The sequence below is a fragment of the Delphinus delphis genome, chromosome 1, assembly GCF_949987515.2.
Source record: "Delphinus delphis chromosome 1, mDelDel1.2, whole genome shotgun sequence".
NCBI lineage: Eukaryota > Metazoa > Chordata > Mammalia > Artiodactyla > Delphinidae > Delphinus > Delphinus delphis.
This window is the reverse complement of record NC_082683.1, coordinates 23,503,344-23,509,343: the sequence shown is the minus strand read 5'-3', so window position 1 is coordinate 23,509,343 and position 6,000 is coordinate 23,503,344. Positions and strand designations below refer to the sequence as shown.

The following is a 6,000-nucleotide window of genomic DNA, read 5'->3' as shown; positions in this document are numbered from 1 at the left end:
AACTTGAATCAACCAAAAGAAAAAGTTCCAGATGTACAAGGGCAAAAAAAAAAAAATCCAAACTGTTGACATAGGCTTAACTAATATCAGCTACTTTTACATACAGCTGTATAAGTTCAAAAAAGCTATCCTATATGTATGTACAAAAGTTGTTTATACACAGGTCTGTACATAAGGGTCTATACATTTATTTCCTCAGAACTCTTAAGGTGCCACCTCTTGGTGAAGACATCAACACTTCATTCACATATCTTACCAAAAAAAAAAAAAAAAAGACTGTTTCCGGGACTGACAACACTGCATCCTGTATTCAGACCATGTAGGCTCCACTGGATTGGTTAAGTTCCTTCCATCATAATGTAGACCACACCTAGTGCCTGGGTGCCACTAAGCAGCTTCGCACAGAGTGCTACAAAGTAAAAGCCCATAAACCAACATGAGATGAGGACACAGAGTCCTAACCAGGGTGCCATGAGAAGCCGCTTAGGCAAGCCTGCTGCCCTGTTCACTGTCGGTAACTCCAATTCATCTACATTGATGACTTTGGCGGGCATGGAGGGCAGGGGCTGCTCTTGCACATCTGAGCCACACCATTTGGCAAGGCCCATGGGGGGAGCTGCTCCTATGGCTGGGGCAGCGCTCTAGCTGGGAGTGCACATGGGGCACGCCTAACCATCTGGGCACATTCTGAGGAGTCGTCTGAATGCTGACAGCAGCTGCCTGGGAACCAGAGCCTGGAGGATGAAGAACTGAGCGCTGTCGCTGCTGTTGCATCAATGCCAGATGCAGAGGTGTCCCAGGACGAGGGTTTAGGAGAGCGTGACTAGTGGCAGGTAAAGGGTAAAAAGGTTGACCCAAGATTGGGCCAGATATTCCCTGTAAATGATTCAGGTCCACCCCAGGAGGAAGCACACCAGGTTGGAGAAAACTTGGAAGATGCTGTGGATGTACTCCCTGGGCCAGCATCATTTGGACCAACCCTGGGTGAAGCTGGAGAGCAGGTTGAACAATGTGGGCATGGGGCACAAGGGGGACTTTGTGGTCAGGGTGGAGAAAAGGTGTTCCTGGAACTGGGGACGCCAAGGTGGGTGTTTTTCTCCCAGCTGCTTTAGGTCGATAATTTTGTTCTTTGGTGTAACGTTTGGTCTGGGATAGCGGGGTGGAAGATGAAAACCACTGTAGGGTTGACAGTTTGGGATTTATAGTGGGAGAAGAGTCTCAATCAGTGGTGGGCACAGACCTGGATGACAGCAGGTTCTCTTCACTGGGCTTCTGAGTGTCCTCTTTACTGTCACCAAGAGCTGATTTCCAGATGCTGGCTCCTCCTTGCTTTTCTCTTTGCTCTCATATATCTTATGAATCACTGAGGTAGGAGTGAAGGAAGGAGAAAGCATGCTTGTGATGGAGGCGGCTGGGGCAGGGGAAGAGGAATTCCCTGGGTGCACAGGTGCTGGAGACTTGGTCACTCATGGTTGCCTGCTTCTGAATCCATCTCTGGTTCTGTCCACCTGCGGTTTACCAAAACCAGGCTGGTAGAAGTTTGTTGCCTGCACTGCAAGGTCATGTGGCAGGCCAGCCCCTCCAAAGCTGCATGTTGCAATTCTAGCTGGCTCATCTGGGCTGTGACAGGGCTCATGGGCTTGCGCATGCCTTAGAATGGATCTCCGAGAAGCTGCTGTGGTCCTGGTGTGAAACAAATTGGTGACGGTATTCTGGGACCAAGGTAGTCTGCTGAGCCTGCTCTTGACTGAAACACCTGTGACAAGGGAGGAGAGGGTACTCTTTGGCCCAGTAAAGATGTCTTAGGCTCCAAGCTCCCCATAAGGCCACTCAGAAGATTGGAAGAAGCAGGTCTCTGAACAGGTGGACCCAGAAGTTCCTGCAAGATGTTCTTAGGGACAGGTTGGCCTGGAATCTCAGCAGGGGCTTTCAAGGGTTCGGCTGACTTTGGGCTGAGAAGGCAGAGTCCCACTTGCCTTCATGGTGCTCACTAGCATGTTGAACGCAGTCATATCTCCATCTTTTCTGAGCTGTGAATTGCTGCTCACAATGCTCAGGGTCTCCTCTAAATGCTCTGCCGTAAAGGGAATTGAATTCTTCACCTGCTGGTCCACCTCCAAGCCCTCGAGCCCTGCTTCTACCTCTTCCACTGAAAGCACAACCCCTGAATGTGAACTCTCTATAAACTTTTCTTTATTTGCAGAAAGGCTGGAAAGGAGGGGTTTTAAATCCACTTTGGTTTTCTGTAGCATTTCTAGAATATCTACTTTATTTTCAGCATGGTCTTCTAATGGTATAGGAGCAAAATAATTCCCCGTGTTCTGTCCGGGAGAGAGGATGGCCTGTTCCAGACCTGCACATCTCTCCAGCTCTTCATGCATTGTTGACCCAAGACTGCTGGATCGGCTTCCTGATCGGCTCGGGTTAGGGAACCAACCGGCAGAGACTGACCCTTCTCCCAAAACATCTTTTATCATCGAAGCCAAGCATGGCATCTTATCAAGGTTAAAGAAGGACTCATTAAAGTCAAATTCTCCTGGGGACTGCTTGGGCAAGACGACATCCCTTGGCGCTTCCTGATCAGCAGCAGGCTCCTGTTAGAGGACGACTTCCACCTCATCCTCTTTGGCCACTCCTCCATTGCCCTCGACTACGTCTTCCTTCACAGAGGCTGTCCGTTGCCTTGTTCTTTTTCTCCCCTTATGAACGTCTTCCAGTATCTTATCATCAAAGCCAGTCAGCTCAGTGGTTTCAGACTGACTTGTGGGTCCAGCTGAGAACCATTCTGGTTCTTCTTCTGTGTAGGAATCATCTCTTCTACGCTCAAAGACACGCTTACTATCCACAAACTCCCTCCTGAAACGCTTGTCTTTGTAGTCCCTCTCTCAGTCTCTGTCTCTCAAGTCTTGCAGGTCCTTATGGCTAAGACAGCAATCCTTCTCAAAGGTCCGAGGGGAGATTATCTTCCCACTGCCAATCCTTCATCCGCCAAGCAGACGGAGCACATCACTGTCTTTATCCAATGGGCTTCCTGAGTGCCAGGAGCTAACAGCAGCGGTCACGTGGCAGCGTCCTCTAAAGCTTCGTCTCTGTGGGCTGAGAACAACATCTAAGTCATTTTCTTTCACATGCTCTCGAGGATCTACGATCCTGCACACCAGGGAAGGCCGATCTGTATCCAACTCTTTCTTCAGACTTTCCACTGGTGAGCTCCGTCCTGAAGCTGGGTAAAGGGAGGCATGCCACTTCTCAGGGTCCTAGACACCATCACTGTCGTATTTCTCAGAGAGGCACGGAGGCTTCTGTTTGGAATGAGGGAGTTCTTAAATATTCAAGAGCTCCTCCCTAGGCAAGCACACTAAAGAGCATTCCTGTGGGGAGTTCGCCTCTCAAGGAAACGTCAATACAGAGGACACTGATTTCTGTGAGGCATCCCAGAGCTGAAATCCTTATATTTTGTATAGTGATGGGGGGATTTGGAGGCCAGTTGCTTCTTCAGCTCAAGGAAAGTATCTCCATTTTCTGTTTCACCCACACTTCTGTCCGTGGCTCCTTGGTCTACAGTTTCAGTGTCTCGGCCGCTGTTCCTCTCTGCCCCTCGTGCTGGTCCGAGGGCTGCTCTGCGTGGCCTTCACTCTCGTCCCCCAGACCCCCCAAACCCAGTTTCCTCCTCTGAGAAATAGAGATGACCATAGCACTCAACTCCTAGGGTGGCTGTGTCCACACACACACACACAAATCTCCATCATTTATCATTACCCTCTTATTGTTATTACTATGTCCACCTGCAGTGTGAGAGCACCTCCTGAGCAGCAGAGCCAAGAGGCCCACTTCTGACCTTGACCTTCCTCTCATACTGCTAGGACCCCACATCAGTCTTTGCCTCCTGGTCTTATATCATCACTGAAGTCAATTCTGGGCAATGAATTTATGAATATTAATAGGACAGACATGCCATTCCTAATCTTGCCGACACTTTCAAATGGTTCAGCAGAACATTGTTTGCAGATGCATGAAGGATAAACTTCATGCCTGATTTGTGCTAAATTATGAGTTCCTGGGTTCTACTGTTCTTCTCATATCTATTTGTTCATTTATTAATAATATAAGTATCATAAACTGCCATGGACACTATGCTAGGGGTTGGAGATAACTAACATTCATTCATTCGTTCATTCATTCTTTCACCCAATGAACAATTATTAAGTGCTTACCACAGGCATGGAATAAATTACCCCAGTGAGTAGGGAGTGTCCACACTGGGAAGCAGTGGGGTGAGGGGGTGGGCTCACACCAGGGGGGAGTGTGAAGTCGGGCAGCTAAGGCCGCATTGGAAGATTGATTTCAAATGGGAGGTTAATGAGCACCAGGTTTCTCACTTTCTGAGAAAGAAGTTAGGGATACAGGAAGGGAAAAAGCCAGATTCACCCCTGTTGACAAAGTTCTGCAGTGCAGAACCAGGGGGTTGGCAGTGAAAATGTTTCAGGTATTTGATTTTGTCACAGAGGCACCTGGGCTAAAAGTAAGAGATGAGCCACGGGAAGTGCTGCCGTGACCTCGGCCCAATGGCCACCCCGCCTGCTCTCTCCCCGGCTGCTCTTGGGCCCTGGGCAGCCCTCATGGGGCAGCGTCTGAGTTTCTCACCACAGGCTCTGCAAGGCCACAGGACTCTGATCCTGCCTGGAGGGCGGTTTGACCTCATCTGGCCTCCTCATGTACCCCCAGGAACCCCTTGGGCCTCCACCCTGGTGTCCCTCCTCCAGCAGGTGCCTTGGGAATGGTCTGGGAGGAAGTTCAGCATGAAGGGCCTGTATTAGGAAGTGGGATGGCAAGTTCTTTCAGGGATGGGGGTGTCTGGGTGGTGCACGGCAGTGTCCCCTCAGCCCCTATGCCCGCTCTCCAGGAACTCCCTCTCCTGGAGAAGCGCTGCAATCCCGCTCTTCCCAGATACACACCCAGGACTAGAGGGGGCAGGACAGAGGACCAACACTAAGGCCCCAGGCTGACCACTCCCCTGGGCCATTTCATTCTTGTGCTCCCTGTGGTCAGCTGAGGCCACCCTCCGGACTGCATCAGACCCCAACTCCCCCACCAGCCCTGCTTCCTTCCCTCCCTCCCACAGCTGTGGATCTCGGGGTGCTTCCTAATAGGCACTCTTCACACTGAACTTCCTGGGTACCCTCTACCTAGCTTCCCTTGACTGTAACAGCTTATTTTGCTATAGTATAACATCAAAACCAAAAAATGAAAACAAAACCAAAAAACATTGGCACGATTCTATTAACTAGATACAGACCTTATTCTGATTTCACCAGTTTTTATATGTATTCATTTGTGTGTACGTGTGCTGTTTGTGAAGTTCTCTGCCGTTTTATGGGAAGTACAGATCCATACATTGCCAATGTGGCCATTACCAAACACTTACGTCATCATAAAGGAAATTTCTCATGCTATCTGTTTAGCCTTACTTTTTATTTTTTTATTATTTTTTTTCACGGTATGCGGGTCTCTCACTGTTGTGGCCTCTCCCGTTGTGGAGCACAGGCTCCGGACGCACAGGCTCAGTGGCCACGGCTCATGGGCCCAGCCGCTCCGCGGCATGTGGGATCTTCTTGGACCGGGGCACGAACCCGTGTCCCCTACATCGGCAGGTGGACTCTCAACCACTGCACCACCAGGGAAGCCCCTATCCTTATTTTTTAAAGAAATAAAATATTTCAAGTGCAGTTGAACTCTGAATGCAATCCTATTCCCTACTCTCCATCCACAGAGGGGACCACAATTTCTAAGATATCATATATGTATATCTCCAAAATAGCTAATATTTGGCAAGTGCTTACTGTGCACCAAGCTCCATTCTAAGTTGTTTCCATGCAGTAATACGTTCCCTACTCACCACAACCCTGGCATTGTTATCCCCAACAAGGATGCCAAGGAACAAAGAGGTTAAGACAACTTACACAAGGACCCACAGCTAGAAGTGTTGATGCTGGGGCTGAA

General features: G+C 49.4%; 1 pseudogene; it reads right to left on the bottom strand.

The window, feature by feature from the left end:
* Nucleotides 1-338: 338 nt before the first annotated feature.
* LOC132424100 (eukaryotic translation initiation factor 4E transporter-like) overlaps nt 339-6,000 on the bottom strand; it is a 52,896-nt pseudogene continuing 47,234 nt past the window's right edge.